Source organism: Thermobia domestica, chromosome 9 (assembly GCF_964235325.1).
Source record: "Thermobia domestica chromosome 9, izTheDome1.hap1.1, whole genome shotgun sequence".
NCBI classification, from domain to species: domain Eukaryota; kingdom Metazoa; phylum Arthropoda; class Insecta; order Zygentoma; family Lepismatidae; genus Thermobia; species Thermobia domestica.
Genome location: NC_137462.1, coordinates 262,841,414 through 262,866,086, shown reverse-complemented (window position 1 = coordinate 262,866,086; position 24,673 = coordinate 262,841,414). Strand labels below are relative to the sequence as shown.

Here is a 24,673-nt window from a genome sequence, read left to right as displayed (position 1 = left end):
CCTCCTACCGAAATGCCATCACCATCATATAGGCTCTTTTTCACTATCTCTTCTAGATAGACATTAAATAGTGTTGGCGAGAGGCAGCATCTTTGTCGACCTCCCCTTCCAATTGCACTCTCTTCCGTCAGTTCTTCCCCTATCCTAACAACTTACTTGTTGGTTCATGTATAAGTTTCTTGTATAAGTTTCTTATGAGTCACTTACCTAGCTACTCCTTAATTTGGAAGCCTGGAACTAATCACCTGCATTACTTTTGCCCTTTATTGAGACTTTTCCTTTTAAAAAAAAAAATATAGGATATAGTATGAACAGGGTATCTACTAAAATTCCAAAATGAAATTTCGTGACTTTTTCGTGACCATTTCTTTACCAAAACATAAAATTTTGTAACATTCTCAAGAGGGAATTTGGGTGTGAATTAGGCTAATTTTCATGTATGCGATAGAAGAGTGCTTTGCTAGTGATTTGGTTGCGTCTAAAGCCGACCATAGATATTTTTGGTGGTGAATTTGGATGTTTTATAGAACTAAAGTTATAAGCTCTAGACTTATATTTGTGTGTACTTATATTTGATGATGATCTTATATTTGTACAAATAGAGTAGAGAGGGGCAAGAGTACGTGGGGGGTAAGAATACGATTCCCTAAAATCAGGTGAATATATTCGCGTATCGCAATAATGCGTCATGTGGAGTTTGATGTTAATGGTGTCTAGAACCTAAACAAGTTTGAGTGTGCTGCGGCAAACTACAAGCTATCTAGGTAATTATTTATGTTTTTCTAATAGTTTGATATAATATTGGGTCATAAGTACTTAAGGAATAACTTTCACAATTTTTTAAGGATTTCAAAGTACTATAAAGCGTTAGTTTCTAACATATCCATTGTTTGACAGGATGGAGTAAATTGACTTTCTTCCAACAGTTGGCTGTACAACATCACGGGAAAGTCAATTGTGTAGTGAGGGGGCAAGGGTACGCAGATACCGACGGGGCAAGGGTACGCGTGCGTACTCTTTCCCCTTCTGTTCTATGAAAAAACAATCCAATTTTATTTAGATCTAACAATCAAAAAAGAATGTAGATTCCATTGTAATAGAGAGTGACGGCAAACTTTACTAATACTGGTTCCCATATGTAGCCTCTAACGTTAAGAATTCTAAAGAATCCTGATATTTTCTTATGTACGAGGGATAAATTGTTATTCTAAATACCACTCCTTACATAACAGTATCTAAGATGGTGTTTGAGTTTTCGAAACAGATAAACGTGTGAGATAGTTAAATCTGCAGTTATTGAATAACATTACTCTTGCCTATTTTATTCAGGTTTCAAAAATGCTACGCTTTGTCCTCTTTTATCTTAAATGTCAGTAGTCTTCAGTAATAAATTTCAATGGGCCTTATGCAGGGTCGTTCTGACGCGTGATTAGCACCACACTAAAAAGTTCGACTACCATATGTTTCCTGTAGTAGTCAGTTCTTTAGTAATTATACGTTAAAACGACTCTGCATAAGGCGGTATCAGTCCAATGATTGGTATGGAATCTTATAAAGATATACGAAGCAAACCTAACCTAACATTTGACAATATGTAGCTTCATCAAGGATAGCTCGAGAAGTTTTCAAGTTACCCTCGTAGGTGACAAGCATTCTGTAACTGATGGAATAAGCTGAATTTGGAAATATATTTTTATAAAGGGTCTAAATATTATCTGATTTTTTTTTTTTTTGCGTCCTATGCATTCCCATTACTGATATAAGGAGAATTAAGAATTTTTCTTTCCTTTTTCAAAATGAGAATCTGCAACGTCTTTAGGCACAATAAAGTCAGTAGGCCTATTTACCGAAGAAATGGAGAACGAATCAGTGGAATATATCACATTACTGGATCAATTCTTCTATGACTTAACTTTAAAAGAACTAAGAAGAATGGCATACAATTTTGCTGAACGTAACTAGTTGCCCAATATCCTTTAGCCATGTGAATCGAACGGCAGGAAGAAATTGGACAGAGTCTTTCCGTCGTAGGCATTTAACTATTGCTTTGCGACAGCCTTCAAAGATTGGTCTGGGGGGAGCTCGTGGTTTTAGCAAGCCACAAGTTGAACGCTTTTTTAATTGTCTAAAAGATCTTGTAAGAGAAAACGGCTTTCCTCCACGGGATATGTACAACATGCACGAAACTGGCATAAATACGGTTCCTCATAAAGTTTCAAAAGTCGACTAAAAATCAGTTGTGAATAAAACTGTATCTAGTGATTTTGGAGTTAACATAACAGCTGTTTCCTGGTGAGTGCATCTGGTTCCTTTATTCCCCAGATATTTCCCAGAAAACGAATGAAACAAGAATTATTCGATGGCTCTGTGGGAATTATATCTGATTCCGGTTCATCAACTCACAACTTTTCGTAGAATGGTTATATTATTTACACTAACATGTGCGATCAAATTCGGTTACGAAAAGGTATTGTTACTTTTTGACAATCAAACCTCTCACATTTCAATCGAGGCGATTGATTTCTGCAGGCAAAATGTGATAGTGATATTGACTATACCACCCCATACTAGCCATAATTTGAAACCATTAGATCGCTCCTTTTTTGACCCACTGAAATCCTGGTATTCAACAGTGTGTGATAAATGGATGAGGAATCATCCATCCCGCCTAATTCCAAGTTGCGAGTTTGTCTACTGAGGCTTGGTATCCAGCCTTCAAGAATCTGGAGTTGTCCCACTGAATACAGACGTTTTCAATGAAGAAGATTTTCTTCCTTCTATTGCGGATGTGGTAGACTTAAATGTAGAAGCCAGTTCTGAAGATGAAAGCATTCCTGAAGCAATAAATCAAGCATCAGACCTGAATAGAGCCATAAATCGTTCATTGGACGATTCACTGGAAGTAAAAATGGGCCCATGTGGCGCATCCAGATCAAACACTCCTTTGCCAGTTGCTCGTTCTCCTCCATCTGTTACCAAACCTTCAAACAGTAACGCTAGATCCCCATTAGAAGCAAGCAAGAGCTCCTGCGGACTGCCCACTTCAAACAGTCTTCTGCCGGTTACTCGTTTTCATTCATCTGTTACGAAATCTTCAACCAGTAACGCTAGATCCTCACTAGAAGTAAGCAAGAGCTCATGCGGACTGTCCACTTCAAACAGTATTCTGCCGGTTGCTCGTTCTCATTCATCTGTTACCAAATCTTCAACCAGTAACGCTAGATCCTCACTAGAAGCAAGCAAGAGCTCATGTGGACTGTCCACTTCAAACAGTATTCTGCCGGTTGATCGTTCTCATTCATCTGTTACGAAATCTTCAACCAGTAACGCTAGATCCTCATTAGAAGCAACCAAGAGCTCATGCGGACTGTCCACTTCAAACAGTATTCTGCCGGTTGCTCGATCTCATTCATCTGTTACCAAATCTTCAACCAGTAACGCTAGATCCTCACTAGAAAAGCAAGCAAGAGCTCATGCGGACTGTCCACTTCAAACAGTATTCTGCCGGTTGCTTGTTCTCATTCATCTGTTACGAAATCTTCAACCAGTAACGCTAGATCCTCATTAGAAGCAAGCAAGAGCTCATGCGGACTGTCCACTTCAAACAATATTCTGCCGGTTGCTCGTTCTCATTCATCTGTTACGAAATCTTCAACCAGTAACGCTAGATCCTCATTAGAAGCAACCAAGAGCTCATGCGGACTGTCCACTTCAAACAGTATTCTGCCGGTTGCTTGTTCTCATTCATCTGTTACGAAATCTTCAACCAGTAACGCTAGATCCTCATTAGAAGCAACCAAGAGCTCATGCGGACTGTCCACTTCAAACAGTATTCTGCCGGTTGCTTGTTCTCATTCATCTGTTACGAAATCTTCAACCAGTAACGCTAGATCCTCATTAGAAAAGCAAGCAAGAGCTCATGCGGACTGTCCACTTCAAACAATATTCTGCCGGTTGCTCGTTCTCATTCATCTGTTACGAAATCTTCAACCAGTAACGCTAGATCCTCATTAGAAGCAACCAAGAGCTCATGCGGACTGTCCACTTCAAACAGTATTCTGCCGGTTGCTTGTTCTCATTCATCTGTTACGAAATCTTCAACCAGTAACGCTAGATCCTCATTAGAAAAGCAAGCAAGAGCTCATGCGGACTGTCCACTTCAAACAGTATTCTGCCGGTTGCTTGTTCTCATTCATCTGTTACGAAATCTTCAACCAGTAACGCTAGATCCTCATTAGAAAAGCAAGCAAGAGCTCATGCGGACTGTCCACTTCAAACAATATTCTGCCGGTTGCTCGTTCTCATTCATCTGTTACGAAATCTTCAACCAGTAACGCTAGATCCTCATTAGAAGCAACCAAGAGCTCATGCGGGCTGTCCACTTCAAACAGTATTCTGCCGGTTGCTTGTTCTCATTCATCTGTTACGAAATCTTCAACCAGTAACGCTAGATCCTCATTAGAAGCAACCAAGAGCTCATGCGGACTGTCCACTTAAACAGTATTCTGCCGGTTGCTTGTTCTCATTCATCTGTTACGAAATCTTCAACCAGTAACGCTAGATCCTCATTAGAAAAGCAAGCAAGAGCTCATGCGGACTGTCCACTTCAAACAATATTCTGCCGGTTGCTCGTTCTCATTCATCTGTTACGAAATCTTCAACCAGTAACGCTAGATCCTCATTAGAAGCAACCAAGAGCTCATGCGGACTGTCCACTTCAAACAGTATTCTGCCGGTTGCTTGTTCTCATTCATCTGTTACGAAATCTTCAACCAGTAACGCTAGATCCTCATTAGAAGCAACCAAGAGCTCATGCGGACTGTCCACTTCAAACAGTATTCTGCCGGTTGCTTGTTCTCATTCATCTGTTACGAAATCTTCAACCAGTAACGCTAGATCCTCATTAGAAAAGCAAGCAAGAGCTCATGCGGACTGTCCACTTCAAACAATATTCTGCCGGTTGCTCGTTCTCATTCATCTGTTACGAAATCTTCAACCAGTAACGCTAGATCCTCATTAGAAGCAACGAAGAGCTCATGCGGACTGTCCACTTCAAACAGTATTCTGCCGGTTGCTTGTTCTCATTCATCTGTTACGAAATCTTCAACCAGTAACGCTAGATCCTCATTAGAAGCAACGAAGAGCTCATGCGGACTGTCCACTTCAAACAGTATTCTGCCGGTTGCTTGTTCTCATTCATCTGTTACGAAATCTTCAACCAGTAACGCTAGATCCTCATTAGAAAAGCAAGCAAGAGCTCATGCGGACTGTCCACTTCAAACAGTATTCTGCCGGTTGCTCGTTCTCATTCATCTGTTACCAAATCTTCAACCAGTAACGCTAGATCCTCATTAGAAGCAACCAAGAGCTCATGCGGACTGTCCACTTCAAACAGTATTCTGCCGGTTGCTCGTTCTCATTCATCTGTTACCAAATCTTCAACCAGTAACGCTAGATCCTCATTAGAAAAGCAAGCAAGAGCTCATGCGGACTGTCCACTTCAAACAATATTCTGCCGGTTGCTCGTTCTCATTCATCTGTTACGAAATCTTCAACCAGTAACGCTAGATCCTCATTAGAAAAGCAAGCAAGAGCTCATGCGGACTGTCCACTTCAAACAATATTCTGCCGGTTGCTCGTTCTCATTCATCTGTTACGAAATCTTCAACCAGTAACGCTAGATCCTCATTAGAAGCAACCAAGAGCTCATGCGGACTGTCCACTTCAAACAGTATTCTGCCGGTTGCTCGTTCTCATTCATCTGTTACCAAATCTTCAACCAGTAACGCTAGATCCTCATTAGAAAAGCAAGCAAGAGCTCATGCGGACTGTCCACTTCAAACAATATTCTGCCGGTTGCTCGTTCTCATTCATCTGTTACGAAATCTTCAACCAGTAACGCTAGATCCTCATTAGAAAAGCAAGCAAGAGCTCATGCGGACTGTCCACTTCAAACAATATTCTGCCGGTTGCTCGATCTCATTCATCTGTTACCAAATCTTCAACCAGTAACGCTAGATCCTCATTAGAAAAGCAAGCAAGAGCTCATGCGGACTGTCCACTTCAAACAATATTCTGCCGGTTGCTCGTTCTCATTCATCTGTTACGAAATCTTCAACCAGTAACGCTAGATCCTCATTAGAAAAGCAAGCAAGAGCTCATGCGGACTGTCCACTTCAAACAATATTCTGCCGGTTGCTCGTTCTCATTCATCTGCTACGAAATCTTCAACCAGTAACGCTAGATCCTCATTAGAAAAGCAAGCAAGAGCTCATGCGGACTGTCCACTTCAAACAATATTCTGCCGGTTGCTCGTTCTCATTCATCTGTTACGAAATCTTCAACCAGTAACGCTAGATCCTCATTAGAAAAGCAAGCAAGAGCTCATGCGGACTGTCCACTTCAAACAATATTCTGCCGGTTGCTCGTTCTCATTCATCTGTTACGAAATCTTCAACCAGTAACGCTAGATCCTCATTAGAAAAGCAAGCAAGAGCTCATGCGGACTGTCCACTTCAAACAATATTCTGCCGGTTGCTCGTTCTCATTCATCTGTTACGAAATCTTCAACCAGTAACGCTAGATCCTCATTAGAAAAGCAAGCAAGAGCTCATGCGGACTGTCCACTTCAAACAATATTCTGCCGGTTGCTCGTTCTCATTCATCTGTTACGAAATCTTCAACCAGTAACGCTAGATCCTCATTAGAAAAGCAAGCAAGAGCTCATGCGGACTGTCCACTTCAAACAATATTCTGCCGGTTGCTCGTTCTCATTCATCTGTTACGAAATCTTCAACCAGTAACGCTAGATCCTCATTAGAAGCAACCAAGAGCTCATGCGGACTGTCCACTTCAAACAGTATTCTGCCGGTTGCTTGTTCTCATTCATCTGTTACGAAATCTTCAACCAGTAACGCTAGATCCTCATTAGAAAAGCAAGCAAGAGCTCATGCGGACTGTCCACTTCAAACAGTATTCTGCCGGTTGCTCGTTCTCATTCATCTGTTACCAAATCTTCAACCAGTAACGCTAGATCCTCATTAGAAAAGCAAGCAAGAGCTCATGCGGACTGTCCACTTCAAACAATATTCTGCCGGTTGCTCGATCTCATTCATCTGTTACCAAATCTTCAACCAGTAACGCTAGATCCTCATTAGAAAAGCAAGCAAGAGCTCATGCGGACTGTCCACTTCAAACAATATTCTGCCGGTTGCTCGATCTCATTCATCTGTTACCAAATCTTCAACCAGTAACGCTAGATCCTCATTAGAAAAGCAAGCAAGAGCTCATGCGGACTGTCCACTTCAAACAATATTCTGCCGGTTGCTCGATCTCATTCATCTGTTACCAAATCTTCAACCAGTAACGCTAGATCCTCATTAGAAAAGCAAGCCAGAGCTCATGCGGACTGTCCACTTCAAACAATATTCTGCCGGTTGCTCGTTCTCATTCATCTGTTACGAAATCTTCAACCAGTAACGCTAGATCCTCATTAGAAAAGCAAGCAAGAGCTCATGCGGACTGTCCACTTCAAACAATATTCTGCCGGTTGCTCGTTCTCATTCATCTGTTACGAAATCTTCAACCAGTAACGCTAGATCCTCATTAGAAAAGCAAGCAAGAGCTCATGCGGACTATCCACTTCAAACAATATTCTGCCGGTTGCTCGTTCTCATTCATCTGTTACGAAATCTTCAACCAGTAACGCTAGATCCTCATTAGAAAAGCAAGCAAGAGCTCATGCGGACTGTCCACTTCAAACAATATTCTGCCGGTTGCTCGTTCTCATTCATCTGTTACGAAATCTTCAACCAGTAACGCTAGATCCTCATTAGAAAAGCAAGCAAGAGCTCATGCGGACTGTCCACTTCAAACAATATTCTGCCGGTTGCTCGTTCTCATTCATCTGTTACGAAATCTTCAACCAGTAACGCTAGATCCTCATTAGAAAAGCAAGCAAGAGCTCATGCGGACTGTCCACTTCAAACAATATTCTGCCGGTTGCTCGTTCTCATTCATCTGTTACGAAATCTTCAACCAGTAACGCTAGATCCTCATTAGAAAAGCAAGCAAGAGCTCATGCGGACTGTCCACTTCAAACAATATTCTGCCGGTTGCTCGTTCTCATTCATCTGTTACGAAATCTTCAACCAGTAACGCTAGATCCTCAGTAGAAAAGCAAGCAAGAGCTCATGCGGACTGTCCACTTCAAACAATATTCTGCCGGTTGCTCGTTCTCATTCATCTGTTACGAAATCTTCAACCAGTAACGCTAGATCCTCATTAGAAAAGCAAGCAAGAGCTCATGCGGACTGTCCACTTCAAACAATATTCTGCCGGTTGCTCGTTCTCATTCATCTGTTACGAAATCTTCAACCAGTAACGCTAGATCCTCATTAGAAAAGCAAGCAAGAGCTCATCCGGACTGTCCACTTCAAACAATATTCTGCCGGTTGCTCGTTCTCATTCATCTGTTACGAAATCTTCAACCAGTAACGCTAGATCCTCATTAGAAAAGCAAGCAAGAGCTCATGCGGACTGTCCACTTCAAACAGTATTCTGCCGGTTGCTCGTTCTCATTCATCTGTTACCAAATCTTCAACCAGTAACGCTAGATCCTCATTAGAAAAGCAAGCAAGAGCTCATGCGGACTGTCCACTTCAAACAATATTCTGCCGGTTGCTCGTTCTCATTCATCTGTTACGAAATCTTCAACCAGTAACGCTAGATCCTCATTAGAAAAGCAAGCAAGAGCTCATGCGGACTGTCCACTTCAAACAGTATTCTGCCGGTTGCTCGATCTCATTCATCTGTTACCAAATCTTCAACCAGTAACGCTAGATCCTCATTAGAAAAGCAAGCAAGAGCTCATGCGGACTGTCCACTTCAAACAATATTCTGCCGGTTGCTCGTTCTCATTCATCTGTTACGAAATCTTCAACCAGTAACGCTAGATCCTCATTAGAAGCAACCAAGAGCTCATGCGGACTGTCCACTTCAAACAGTATTCTGCCGGTTGCTCGTTCTCATTCATCTGTTACCAAATCTTCAACCAGTAACGCTAGATCCTCATTAGAAAAGCAAGCAAGAGCTCATGCGGACTGTCCACTTCAAACAATATTCTGCCGGTTGCTCGTTCTCATTCATCTGTTACGAAATCTTCAACCAGTAACGCTAGATCCTCATTAGAAAAGCAAGCAAGAGCTCATGCGGACTGTCCACTTCAAACAATATTCTGCCGGTTGCTCGTTCTCATTCATCTGTTACGAAATCTTCAACCAGTAACGCTAGATCCTCATTAGAAGCAACCAAGAGCTCATGCGGACTGTCCACTTCAAACAGTATTCTGCCGGTTGCTCGATCTCATTCATCTGTTACCAAATCTTCAACCAGTAACGCTAGATCCTCACTAGAAAAGCAAGCAAGAGCTCATGCGGACTGTCCACTTCAAACAGTATTCTGCCGGTTGCTCGTTCTCATTCATCTGTTACGAAATCTTCAACCATTAACGCTAGATCCTCATTAGAAAAGCAAGCAAGAGCTCATGCGGACTGTCCACTTCAAACAATATTCTGCCGGTTGCTCGTTCTCATTCATCTGTTACGAAATCTTCAACCAGTAACGCTAGATCCTCATTAGAAGCAACCAAGAGCTCATGCGGACTGTCCACTTCAAACAGTATTCTGCCGGTTGCTTGTTCTCATTCATCTGTTACGAAATCTTCAACCAGTAACGCTAGATCCTCATTAGAAAAGCAAGCAAGAGCTCATGCGGACTGTCCACTTCAAACAGTATTCTGCCGGTTGCTTCTTCTCATTCATCTGTTACGAAATCTTCAACCAGTAACGCTAGATCCTCATTAGAAAAGCAAGCAAGAGCTCATGCGGACTGTCCACTTCAAACAATATTCTGCCGGTTGCTCGTTCTCATTCATCTGTTACGAAATCTTCAACCAGTAACGCTAGATCCTCATTAGAAGCAACCAAGAGCTCATGCGGACTGTCCACTTCAAACAGTATTCTGCCGGTTGCTTGTTCTCATTCATCTGTTACGAAATCTTCAACCAGTAACGCTAGATCCTCATTAGAAGCAACCAAGAGCTCATGCGGACTGTCCACTTCAAACAGTATTCTGCCGGTTGCTTGTTCTCATTCATCTGTTACGAAATCTTCAACCAGTAACGCTAGATCCTCATTAGAAGCAACGAAGAGCTCATGCGGACTGTACACTTCAAACAGTATTCTGCCGGTTGCTTGTTCTCATTCATCTGTTACGAAATCTTCAACCAGTAACGCTAGATCCTCATTAGAAAAGCAAGCAAGAGCTCATGCGGACTGTCCACTTCAAACAATATTCTGCCGGTTGCTCGTTCTCATTCATCTGTTACGAAATCTTCAACCAGTAACGTTAGATCCTCACTAGAAGTAAGCAAGAGCTCATGCGGACTGTCCACTTCAAACAGTATTCTGCCGGTTGCTTGTTCTCATTCATCTGTTACGAAATCTTCAACCAGTAACGCTAGATCCTCATTAGAAGCAAGCAAGAGCTCATGCGGACTGTCCACTTCAAACAGTATTCTGCCGGTTGCTCGATCTCATTCATCTGTTACCAAATCTTCAACCAGTAACGCTAGATCCTCATTAGAAGCAAGCAAGAGCTCATGCGGACTGTCCACTTCAAACAGTATTCTGCCGGTTGCTTGTTCTCATTCATCTGTTACGAAATCTTCAACCAGTAACGCTAGATCCTCATTAGAAGAGCAAGCAAGAGCTCATGCGGACTGTCCACTTCAAACAATATTCTGCCGGTTGCTCGTTCTCATTCATCTGTTACGAAATCTTCAACCAGTAACGCTAGATCCTCATTAGAAGCAACGAAGAGCTCATGCGGACTGTCCACTTCAAACAGTATTCTGCCGGTTGCTTGTTCTCATTCATCTGTTACGAAATCTTCAACCAGTAACGCTAGATCCTCATTAGAAGCAACCAAGAGCTCATGCGGACTGTCCACTTCAAACAGTATTCTGCCGGTTGCTCGATCTCATTCATCTGTTACCAAATCTTCAACCAGTAACGCTAGATCCTCATTAGAAAAGCAAGCAAGAGCTCATGCGGACTGTCCACTTCAAACAGTATTCTGCCGGTTGCTCGTTCTCATTCATCTGTTACCAAATCTTCAACCAGTAACGCTAGATCCTCATTAGAAGCAACCAAGAGCTCATGCGGACTGTCCACTTCAAACAGTATTCTGCCGGTTGCTTGTTCTCATTCATCTGTTACGAAATCTTCAACCAGTAACGCTAGATCCTCATTAGAAGCAACCAAGAGCTCATGCGGACTGTCCACTTCAAACAGTATTCTGCCGGTTGCTTGTTCTCATTCATCTGTTACGAAATCTTCAACCAGTAACGCTAGATCCTCATTAGAAAAGCAAGCAAGAGCTCATGCGGACTGTCCACTTCAAACAGTATTCTGCCGGTTGCTTCTTCTCATTCATCTGTTACGAAATCTTCAACCAGTAACGCTAGATCCTCATTAGAAAAGCAAGCAAGAGCTCATGCGGACTGTCCACTTCAAACAATATTCTGCCGGTTGCTCGTTCTCATTCATCTGTTACGAAATCTTCAACCAGTAACGCTAGATCCTCATTAGATGCAACCAAGAGCTCATGCGGACTGTCCACTTCAAACAGTATTCTGCCGGTTGCTTGTTCTCATTCATCTGTTACGAAATCTTCAACCAGTAACGCTAGATCCTCATTAGAAGCAACCAAGAGCTCATGCGGACTGTCCACTTCAAACAGTATTCTGCCGGTTGCTTGTTCTCATTCATCTGTTACGAAATCTTCAACCAGTAACGCTAGATCCTCATTAGAAGCAAGCAAGAGCTCATGCGGACTGTCCACTTCAAACAATATTCTGCCGGTTGCTCGTTCTCATTCATCTGTTACGAAATCTTCAACCAGTAACGCTAGATCCTCATTAGAAAAGCAAGCAAGAGCTCATGCGGACTGTCCACTTCAAACAGTATTCTGCCGGTTGCTTGTTCTCATTCATCTGTTACGAAATCTTCAACCATTAACGCTAGATCCTCATTAGAAAAGCAAGCAAGAGCTCATGCGGACTGTCCACTTCAAACAATATTCTGCCGGTTGCTCGTTCTCATTCATCTGTTACGAAATCTTCAACCAGTAACGCTAGATCCTCATTAGAAGCAAGCAAGAGCTCATGCGGACTGTCCACTTCAAACAGTATTCTGCCGGTTGCTCGTTCTCATTCATCTGTTACCAAATCTTCAACCAGTAACGCTAGATCCTCATTAGAAGCAACCAAGAGCTCATGCGGACTGTCCACTTCAAACAGTATTCTGCCGGTTGCTTGTTCTCATTCATCTGTTACGAAATCTTCAACCAGTAACGCTAGATCCTCATTAGAAAACAAGCAAGAGCTCATGCGGACTGTCCACTTCAAACAGTATTCTGCCGGTTGCTCGATCTCATTCATCTGTTACCAAATCTTCAACCAGTAACGCTAGATCCTCATTAGAAAAGCAACCAAGAGCTCATGCGGACTGTCCACTTCAAACAGTATTCTGCCGGTTGCTTGTTCTCATTCATCTGTTACGAAATCTTCAACCAGTAACGCTAGATCCTCATTAGAAAACAAGCAAGAGCTCATGCGGACTGTCCACTTCAAACAATATTCTGCCGGTTGCTCGTTCTCATTCATCTGTTACCAAATCTTCAACCAGTAACGCTAGATCCTCATTAGAAAACAAGCAAGAGCTCATGCGGACTGTCCACTTCAAACAGTATTCTGCCGGTTGCTCGTTCTCATTCATCTGTTACCAAATCTTCAACCAGTAACGCTAGATCCTCATTAGAAAACAACCAAGAGCTCATGCGGACTGTCCACTTCAAACAATATTCTGCCGGTTGCTCGTTCTCATTCATCTGTTACCAAATCTTCAACCAGTAACGCTAGATCCTCATTAGAAAACAAGCAAGAGCTCATGCGGACTGTCCACTTCAAACAATATTCTGCCGGTTGCTCGTTCTCATTCATCTGTTACCAAATCTTCAACCAGTAACGCTAGATCCTCATTAGAAAAGCAACCAAGAGCTCATGCGGACTGTCCACTTCAAACAGTATTCTGCCGGTTGCTTGTTCTCATTCATCTGTTACGAAATCTTCAACCAGTAACGCTAGATCCTCATTAGAAAACAAGCAAGAGCTCATGCGGACTGTCCACTTCAAACAGTATTCTGCCGGTTGCTCGATCTCATTCATCTGTTACCAAATCTTCAACCAGTAACGCTAGATCCTCATTAGAAAAGCAACCAAGAGCTCATGCGGACTGTCCACTTCAAACAGTATTCTGCCGGTTGCTTGTTCTCATTCATCTGTTACGAAATCTTCAACCAGTAACGCTAGATCCTCATTAGAAAACAAGCAAGAGCTCATGCGGACTGTCCACTTCAAACAGTATTCTGCCGGTTGCTTGTTCTCATTCATCTGTTACGAAATCTTCAACCAGTAACGCTAGATCCTCATTAGAAAAGCAACCAAGAGCTCATGCGGACTGTCCACTTCAAACAGTATTCTGCCGGTTGCTCGTTCTCATTCATCTGTTACGAAATCTTCAACCAGTAACGCTAGATCCTCATTAGAAAAGCAAGCAAGAGCTCATGCGGACTGTCCACTTCAAACAATATTCTGCCGGTTGCTCGTTCTCATTCATCTGTTACGAAATCTTCAACCAGTAACGCTAGATCCTCATTAGAAGCAACCAAGAGCTCATGCGGACTGTCCACTTCAAACAGTATTCTGCCGGTTGCTCGATCTCATTCATCTGTTACCAAATCTTCAACCAGTAACGCTAGATCCTCACTAGAAAAGCAAGCAAGAGCTCATGCGGACTGTCCACTTCAAACAGTATTCTGCCGGTTGCTTGTTCTCATTCATCTGTTACGAAATCTTCAACCAGTAACGCTAGATCCTCATTAGTAGCAAGCAAGAGCTCATGCGGACTGTCCACTTCAAACAATATTCTGCCGGTTGCTCGTTCTCATTCATCTGTTACGAAATCTTCAACCAGTAACGCTAGATCCTCACTAGAAAAGCAAGCAAGAGCTCATGCGGACTGTCCACTTCAAACAGTATTCTGCCGGTTGCTTGTTCTCATTCATCTGTTACGAAATCTTCAACCAGTAACGTTAGATCCTCACTAGAAGTAAGCAAGAGCTCATGCGGACTGTCCACTTCAAACAGTATTCTGCCGGTTGCTCGTTCTCATTCATCTGTTACGAAATCTTCAACCAGTAACGCTAGATCCTCACTAGAAGCAACCAAGAGCTCATGCGGACTTTCCACTTCAAACAGTATTCTGCCGGTTGCTCGATCTCATTCATCTGTTACCAAATCTTCAACCAGTAACGCTATATCCTCATTAGAAGCAACCAAGAGCTCATGTGGACTGTCCACTTCAAACAGTATTCTGCCGGTTGCTCGATCTCATTCATCTGTTACCAAATCTTCAACCAGTAACGCTAGATCCTCACTAGAAAAGCAAGCAAGAGCTCATGCGGACTGTCTACTTCAAACAGTATTCTGCCGGTTGCTTGTTCTCATTCATCTGTTACGAAATCTTCAACCAGTAACGCTAGATCCTCATTAGAAGCAACCAAGAGCTCATGCGGACTGTCCACTTCAAACAGTATTCTGCCGGTTGCTCGATCTCATTCATCTGTTACCAAATCTTCAACCAGTAACGCTAGATCCTCACTAGAAAAGCAAGCAAGAGCTCATGCGGACTGTCCACTTCAAACAGTATTCTGCCGGTTGCTCGTTCTAATTCATCTGTTACCAAATCTTCAACCAGTAACGCTAGATCCTCATTAGAAGCAAGCAAGAGCTCATGCGGACTGTCCACTTCAAACAGTATTCTGCCGGTTGCTCGTTCTCATTCATCTGTTACCAAATCTTCAACCAGTAACGCTAGATCCTCATTAGAAGCAAGCAAGAGCTCATGCGGACTGTCCACTTCAAACAATATTCTGCCGGTTGCTCGTTCTCATTCATCTGTTACGAAATCTTCAACCAGTAACGCTAGATCCTCATTAGAAAAGCAAGCAAGAGCTCATGCGGACTGTCCACTTCAAACAGTATTCTGCCGGTTGCTTGTTCTCATTCATCTGTTACGAAATCTTCAACCAGTAACGCTAGATCCTCATTAGAAGCAACCAAGAGCTCATGCGGACTGTCCACTTCAAACAGTATTCTGCCGGTTGCTCGATCTCATTCATCTGTTACGAAATCTTCAACCAGTAACGCTAGATCCTCATTAGAAAAGCAAGCAAGAGCTCATGCGGACTGTCCACTTCAAACAATATTCTGCCGGTTGCTCGTTCTCATTCATCTGTTACGAAATCTTCAACCAGTAACGTTAGATCCTCACTAGAAGTAAGCAAGAGCTCATGCGGACTGTCCACTTCAAACAATATTCTGCCGGTTGCTCGTTCTCATTCATCTGTTACGAAATCTTCAACCAGTAACGCTAGATCCTCATTAGAAAAGCAAGCAAGAGCTCATGCGGACTGTCCACTTCAAACAGTATTCTGCCGGTTGCTTGTTCTCATTCATCTGTTACGAAATCTTCAACCAGTAACGCTAGATCCTCATTAGAAGCAACGAAGAGCTCATGCGGACTGTCCACTTCAAACAGTATTCTGCCGGTTGCTCGTTGTCATTCATCTGTTACGAAATCTTCAACCAGTAACGCTAGATCCTCATTAGAAGCAACCAAGAGCTCATGCGGACTGTCCACTTCAAACAGTATTCTGCCGGTTGCTCGATCTCATTCATCTGTTACCAAATCTTCAACCAGTAACGCTAGATCCTCATTAGAAAAGCAAGCAAGAGCTCATGCGGACTGTCCACTTCAAACAGTATTCTGCCGGTTGCTTGTTCTCATTCATCTGTTACGAAATCTTCAACCAGTAACGCTAGATCCTCATTAGAAGCAACCAAGAGCTCATGCGGACTGTCCACTTCAAACAGTATTCTGCCGGTTGCTCGATCTCATTCATCTGTTACCAAATCTTCAACCAGTAACGCTAGATCCTCACTAGAAAAGCAAGCAAGAGCTCATGCGGACTGTCCACTTCAAACAGTATTCTGCCGGTTGCTTGTTCTCATTCATCTGTTACGAAATCTTCAACCAGTAACGCTAGATCCTCATTAGAAGCAACCAAGAGCTCATGCGGACTGTCCACTTCAAACAGTATTCTGCCGGTTGCTCGATCTCATTCATCTGTTACCAAATCTTCAACCAGTAACGCTAGATCCTCACTAGAAAAGCAAGCAAGAGCTCATGCGGACTGTCCACTTCAAACAGTATTCTGCCGGTTGCTCGTTCTCATTCATCTGTTACCAAATCTTCAACCAGTAACGCTAGATCCTCATTAGAAGCAAGCAAGAGCTCATGCGGACTGTCCACTTCAAACAGTATTCTGCCGGTTGCTCGTTCTCATTCATCTGTTACCAAATCTTCAACCAGTAACGCTAGATCCTCATTAGAAGCAAGCAAGAGCTCATGCGGACTGTCCACTTCAAACAATATTCTGCCGGTTGCTCGTTCTCATTCATCTGTTACGAAATCTTCAACCAGTAACGCTAGATCCTCATTAGAAAAGCAAGCAAGAGCTCATGCGGACTGTCCACTTCAAACAGTATTCTGCCGGTTGCTTGTTCTCATTCATCTGTTACGAAATCTTCAACCAGTAACGCTAGATCCTCATTAGAAGCAACCAAGAGCTCATGCGGACTGTCCACTTCAAACAGTATTCTGCCGGTTGCTCGATCTCATTCATCTGTTACGAAATCTTCAACCAGTAACGCTAGATCCTCATTAGAAAAGCAAGCAAGAGCTCATGCGGACTGTCCACTTCAAACAATATTCTGCCGGTTGCTCGTTCTCATTCATCTGTTACGAAATCTTCAACCAGTAACGTTAGATCCTCACTAGAAGTAAGCAAGAGCTCATGCGGACTGTCCACTTCAAACAATATTCTGCCGGTTGCTCGTTCTCATTCATCTGTTACGAAATCTTCAACCAGTAACGCTAGATCCTCATTAGAAAAGCAAGCAAGAGCTCATGCGGACTGTCCACTTCAAACAGTATTCTGCCGGTTGCTTGTTCTCATTCATCTGTTACGAAATCTTCAACCAGTAACGCTAGATCCTCATTAGAAGCAACGAAGAGCTCATGCGGACTGTCCACTTCAAACAGTATTCTGCCGGTTGCTCGTTGTCATTCATCTGTTACGAAATCTTCAACCAGTAACGCTAGATCCTCATTAGAAGCAACCAAGAGCTCATGCGGACTGTCCACTTCAAACAGTATTCTGCCGGTTGCTCGATCTCATTCATCTGTTACCAAATCTTCAACCAGTAACGCTAGATCCTCATTAGAAAAGCAAGCAAGAGCTCATGCGGACTGTCCACTTCAAACAGTATTCTGCCGGTTGCTTGTTCTCATTCATCTGTTACGAAATCTTCAACCAGTAACGCTAGATCCTCATTAGAAGCAACCAAGAGCTCATGCGGACTGTCCACTTCAAACAGTATTCTGCCGGTTGCTCGATCTCATTCATCTGTTACCAAATCTTCAACCAGTAACGCTAGATCCTCATTAGAAAAGCAAGCAAGAGCTCATGCGGACTGTCCACTTCAAACAATATTCTGCCGGTTGCTCGTTCTCATTCATCTGTTACGAAATCTTCAACCAGTAACGTTAGATCCTCACTAGAAGTAAGCAAGAGCTCATGCGGACTGTCCACTTCAAACAGTATTCTGCCGGTTGCTCGTTCTCATTCATCTGTTACGAAATCTTCAACCAGTAACGCTAGATCCTCATTAGAAAAGCAAGCAAGAGCTCATGCGGACTGTCCACTTCAAACAATATTCTGCCGGTTGCTCGTTCTCATTCATCTGTTACGAAATCTTCAACCAGTAACGTTAGATCCTCACTAGAAGTAAGCAAGAGCTCATGCGGACTGTCCACTTCAAACAATATTCTGCCGGTTGCTCGTTCTCATTCATCTGTTACGAAATCTTCAACCAGTAACGCTAGATCCTCATTAGAAAAGCAAGCAAGAGCTCATGCGGACTGTCCACTTCAAACAGTATTCTGCCGGTTGCTTGTTCTCATTCATCTGTTACGAAATCTTCAACCAGTAACGCTAGATCCTCATTAGAAGCAACGAAGAGCTCATGCGGACTGTCCACTTCAAACAGTATTCTGCCGGTTGCTCGTTCTCATTCATCTGTTACGAAATCTTCAACCAGTAACGCTAGATCCTCATTAGAAAAGCAAGCAAGAGCTCATGCGGACTGTCCACTTCAAACAATATTCTGCCGGTTGCTCGTTCTCATTCATCTGTTACGAAATCTTCAACCAGTAACGTTAGATCCTCACTAGAAGTAAGCAAGAGCTCATGCGGACTGTCCACTTCAAACAATATTCTGCCGGTTGCTCGTTCTCATTCATCTGTTACGAAATCTTCAACCAGTAACGCTAGATCCTCATTAGAAAAGCAAGCAAGAGCTCATGCGGACTGTCCACTTCAAACAGTATTCTGCCGGTTGCTTGTTCTCATTCATCTGTTACGAAATCTTCAACCAGTAACGCTAGATCCTCATTAGAAGCAACGAAGAGCTCATGCGGACTGTCCACTTCAAACAGTATTCTGCCGGTTGCTTGTTCTCATTCATCTGTTACGAAATCTTCAACCAGTAACGCTAGATCCTCATTAGAAGCAACCAAGAGCTCATGCGGACTGTCCACTTCAAACAGTATTCTGCCGGTTGCTTGTTCTCATTCATCTGTTACGAAATCTTCAACCAGTAACGCTAGATCCTCATTAGAAGCAACCAAGAGCTCATGCGGACTGTCCACTTCAAACAGTATTCTGCCGGTTGCTCGTTCTCATTCATCTGTTACGAAATCTTCAACCAGTAACGCTAGATCCTCATTAGAAAAGCAAGCAAGAGCTCATGCGGACTGTCCACTTCAAACAGTATTCTGCCGGTTGCTTGTTCTCATTCATCTGTTACGAAATCTTCAACCAGTAACGCTAGATCCTCATTAGAAGCAACCAAGAGCTCATGCGGACTGTCCACTTCAAACAGTATTCTGCCGGTTGCTCGATCTCATTCATCTGTTACCAAATCTTCAACCAGTAACGCTAGATCCTCATTAGAAAAGCAAGCAAGAGCTCATGCGGACTGTCCACTTCAAACAATATTCTGCCGGTTGCTCGTTCTCATTCATCTGTTACGAAATCTTCAACCAGTAACGTTAGATCCTCACTAGAAGTAAGCAAGAGCTCATGCGGACTATCGACTTCAAACAGTATTCTGCCGGTTGCTCGTTCTCATTCATCTGTTACGAAATCTTCAACCAGTAACGCTAGATTCTCATTAGAAAAGCAAGCAAGAGCTCATGCGGACTGTCCACTTCAAACAATATTCTGCCGGTTGCTCGTTCTCATTCATCTGTTACGAAATCTTCAACCAGTAACGTTAGATCCTCACTAGAAGTAAGCAAGAGCTCATGCGGACTGTCCACTTCAAACAATATTCTGCCGGTTGCTCGTTCTCATTCATCTGTTACGAAATCTTCAACCAGTAACGCTAGATCCTCATTAGAAAAGCAAGCAAGAGCTCATGCGGACTGTCCACTTCAAACAGTATTCTGCCGGTTGCTTGTTCTCATTCATCTGTTACGAAATCTTCAACCAGTAACGCTGGATCCTCATTAGAAGCAACGAAGAGCTCATGCGGACTGTCCACTTCAAGCAGTATTCTGCCGGTTGCTTGTTCTCATTCATCTGTTACGAAATCTTCAACCAGTAACGCTAGATCCTCATTAGAAGCAACCAAGAGCTCATGCGGACTGTCCACTTCAAACAGTATTCTGCCGGTTGCTCGATCTCATTCATCTGTTACCAAATCTTCAACCAGTAACGCTAGATCCTCATTAGAAAAGCAAGCAAGAGCTCATGCGGACTGTCCACTTCAAACAATATTCTGCCGGTTGCTCGTTCTCATTCATCTGTTACGAAATCTTCAACCAGTAACGTTAGATCCTCACTAGAAGTAAGCAAGAGCTCATGCGGACTGTCCACTTCAAACAATATTCTGCCGGTTGCTCGTTCTCATTCATCTGTTACGAAATCTTCAACCAGTAACGCTAGATCCTCATTAGAAAAGCAAGCAAGAGCTCATGCGGACTGTCCACTTCAAACAGTATTCTGCCGGTTGCTTGTTCTCATTCATCTGTTACGAAATCTTCAACCAGTAACGCTAGATCCTCATTAGAAGCAACGAAGAGCTCATGCGGACTGTCCACTTCAAACAGTATTCTGCCGGTTGCTTGTTCTCATTCATCTGTTACGAAATCTTCAACCAGTAACGCTAGATCCTCATTAGAAGCAACCAAGAGCTCATGCGGACTGTCCACTTCAAACAGTATTCTGCCGGTTGCTCGATCTCATTCATCTGTTACCAAATCTTCAACCAGTAACGCTAGATCCTCATTAGAAAAGCAAGCAAGAGCTCATGCGGACTGTCCACTTCAAACAGTATTCTGCCGGTTGCTCGTTCTCATTCATCTGTTACGAAATCTTCAACCAGTAACGCTAGATCCTCATTAGAAAAGCAAGCAAGAGCTCATGCGGACTGTCCACTTCAAACAATATTCTGCCGGTTGCTCGTTCTCATTCATCTGTTACGAAATCTTCAACCAGTAACGTTAGATCCTCACTAGAAGTAAGCAAGAGCTCATGCGGACTGTCCACTTCAAACAGTATTCTGCCGGTTGCTCGTTCTCATTCATCTGTTACGAAATCTTCAACCAGTAACGCTAGATCCTCACTAGAAGCAAGCAAGAGCTCATGCGGACTGTCCACTTCAAACAGTATTCTGCCGGTTGCTCGTTCTCATTCATCTGTTACGAAATCTTCAACCAGTAACGCTAGATCCTCATTAGAAGCAAGCAAGAGCTCATGCGGACTGTCCACTTCAAACAGTATTCTGCCGGTTGCTCGTTCTCATTCATCTGTTACCAAATCTTCAACCAGTAACGCTAGATCCTCACTAGAAGCAAGCAAGAGCTCATGCGGACTGTCCACTTCAAACAAAATTCTGCCGGTTGCTCGTTCTCATTCATCTGTTACCAAATCTTCAATCAGTAACGCTGGATTCTCACTAGAAGCAAGCAGGAACTCATGCAGATTGTCCATATCCAACACCCCTCTGCCGGATGCTCGTCCATCGGTTACCAAAGCTCCAACTAGTAAAGCTGGATCTTCACTGGAAGTAAGCAGGAGCCCATGTGGACCGTCCACATCATGCACTCCTTTGGTGGTTGTCAGTCCTCCTCCGACTGCCACCAAACCCTCAAACAAAAATATCTTGATCTTCCAGAGGTCAATCAGAGATTCTGACATCCTCTCCTTTCAAGCAGAACTTACTTCTGAAACTGCGCCCTCTAAAGAGCAAAGGCAAACATCAACTTGTACCAAGAAAGCTACAACCGAAGGTAACTCCTCAGTTCAGTGAGGAAGTATTGTACGAGTGTTCATTATGCAATATAATCTACAGTGATCCACCAATAGAAGACTGGATCAAGTGCGCAAGATGCCATGAATGGTGGCATGAACAATGCACATCATATGGAGTAGGCACCTTCATCTGTGATAATTGTTAATGCTCTTTTGAGTGCGTGCTCTTGCCCCTTTGATTTCGTACTCTTGCCCCACATATCGGGGCAAGAGTACGAATTTGAATGTTTTCATTTTACGAATTATAGTTCCTCCAAGGACAGAGGTGTATAAAAGTTGAGTTCACATTTGGTAAAGGAGAGTTCAAGTTTTGTGTTCCATGTAAAAGTTTTCCGTTGTAACAATTTTTTACCAAAATGTATAAGTTTAATTGAAATGTGCGTACTCTTGCCCCCCTTTCCTATAAAAGAAATCGTGATCCAAAAGCTAAATTTCGTGACTTTTTCTTCACTTTCATAACCGTTTTCTGATTTCGTGACTTTTTCGTGACTTTCGTGACCGATAGACATCCTGCATGAATTCATTTGCATTTATCCCATTTGGATCAAAATTCGCATGGTGATAGACTCTGACAAGCTCAGTACGGATGTATATTATTGCGTGAAGACAATCAGTATCAGGATTAGAAAGTATCAAATTTGGCAGCAAAGACTTCGAAGCAAAATCAACAAAACTTGTCTGGATCAAATTTCGCATGTAGTATACTATATATAGACCTGTTAAATAAACTTCTTAAAAAATAGGATGTATTAGTTTTTATGTTTCTGAGTTTATTGACAATAAAATTTGGGATTTTATGTTTTCAGATCATCATCATAGGTATTCTTCGATTACTGACAGGTCACTTGCCGCAAACTGAAAAGATTCCACACGCCACGGTCTTCGGCTTACCTCTTCGTCTTCACGTTTCCATCAATCGTCCATTAATTGTAGTCTCCTTCGCCCTCTCCCTCTCTTTCCTGCCACCATATCCTCTAGCACGTCCCTCATGATACAGTTCCTTCTTATCCAATGTCCTAATCAGTTTCTCTTCCTCTTCTTAATAACATCTAAAATTGTTCTTTTCTGCCTCACCATTTGTAATATCTTCTCATTCGTTTTCCGCTCGACCTTTTCATGTTTTCAGAAAAAGAAAAAAAAATAAAGTTCAACCGAACTTATCTGATGTGGCCATAATCTAGCATGGATGATTCATTTTGACCCCAGTACGCGTGCACGCTTTCGTTCGTTAGTACGGGTCATAAAATTTACTCGGACTTACTAAATCTTCGCATTTAAATTTTCGTAAAGATTTCTTTAAAAATTACGAAAAGTGACTATTTCTATTATTTGGAATCTAATATTGGTTATTGGTTATTGGCATCCCGTAAGCCATCATGTAAGAGCTGTTTTAACATCATTACATGCCAAATAAGTGGCCAACCATGTTCTGCTTTAGAGCAGGGAAGAGGCGAAACTCCTGGAGGGCTAGGTCAGGGCTGTAGGGGTGCTCTAGTCGTTCCCTACGTTAACGCTGAATACACTCAATGGTTCTTTGTGCTGAATGGGGTCTCGCATTATAATCCAAAAGAATTACAGAACATTGGAGCAGACCAGGACTTTCCACCTGATAGTATCCCATAACTTCAGAAGTGTCCTACAATATATTTCAGCACTCACGGTTTCCTTCTGTTCCATTTAATCGATCAGTAGGACATCTAGTGCGTCCTACTGATACAGTGCACAAAACATTGCACGATGACACAACCACTTTGAATTTCGTCTTCCGTGGATAAGACCCACGCTTGAATTTCATGGACATCTGCTTAGTTGATGGAGTGAACAGATGCAATATTGATTCATCACCAACCGATACCCGATTAAGAGAATTGTTCCCCTCTGTTGCGTAACGCTACATGATATTTAGCAACCTCACCATTCTGGTTGTCTCATGGTTCTCGGATAGTGCCCGTACACCAATTTCGCGTGCCTTCCTTATACTTAAGAGTATTAACCACAATATTCTGCACAACACCATAAGGTAGGCGCAGCTCAGCTGATGTTGAGCGTAATATTCTTCTGGGCTCACGAATACACTCATTCACGTCAATGGTTGAGGTACTGGGTCTACCGCTGTGTTTAGGGTTCTCATTAACACTACGGATCCGTCCTTCTTTGAAGACACCCCACCAGAGCCCTCCCCATATACCTTCACAATCTGCTTATGTACGTCAGCAGGTGTAGCCCACAGGAACAGCAACACTAACCTCATTTCTACTGTTGACCAATTTTCCAGACAAGTCACTATTTTAAATGTCCATTTCTTGAGTATACATGGCAAGAATTTGAAGTTGTCAATCCTGTAACAAGACACACACATATTATTAATCTACAAATACATTTCGTAAAGTTGCAGTGAACGAAACAAAAATGAAAATGAAATCTTTGAGTTTTACTTCCCACGGTTATGCCGCTTAGGCTAAAGGAAACGGTGATGATGAATAATGAATGAAACGGTGGAATGAAGAAAGTGGGAGGAAACGGGAGAACCCCGAGGAAACCCCACGCACACGGTGTTTGTCCACCACAAAGTTCACTTGGCGGGGACTGGGATCGAACCCGTGACCCCAAGCACCAGAGGTGAACGCTCTACCACTGAGCCACCGCGGCCCCATTGTGAACGAAACAAACGTTGCATGCTTTGTAATATATTTCGATCATTCCTCGTATTTGAAAAAAAAAACTAAATGAAGTATCTTAGTTCAATGTCTCATGATTATGCCTATTAGGCTAAAGGAGACGGCGGTGATGATGATGATGATGATGGAAGAATGGGCGGAATGAGAATGTGGGAGGAAATGGTAGTGCCCGGAGAAAATCCACTTACACGATGTTGTCCACCACAAATTTACTTAACCGGGAATCGAATCAGGGACCCTACGCACCAGAGGTAAGCGCTCTACCACTGAGCTACCATGTCTCCTTCCTCGTATTTGGGTACACGTCACTAACAAAGAATGACGAATTTCAATATGCACAATCAGTGGCGTATTTAGGTGGGGCTTCCGGG

General features: G+C 42.8%; 1 protein-coding gene across 6 annotated transcripts in view; it reads right to left on the bottom strand.

Moving 5' to 3' along the window:
- The window catches only part of SPR (G protein-coupled sex peptide receptor), a 2,424,528-nt gene that overhangs the window by 1,178,726 nt on the left and 1,221,129 nt on the right, over positions 1–24,673 (bottom strand). The gene's annotated exons all lie outside the window — the stretch shown is intronic.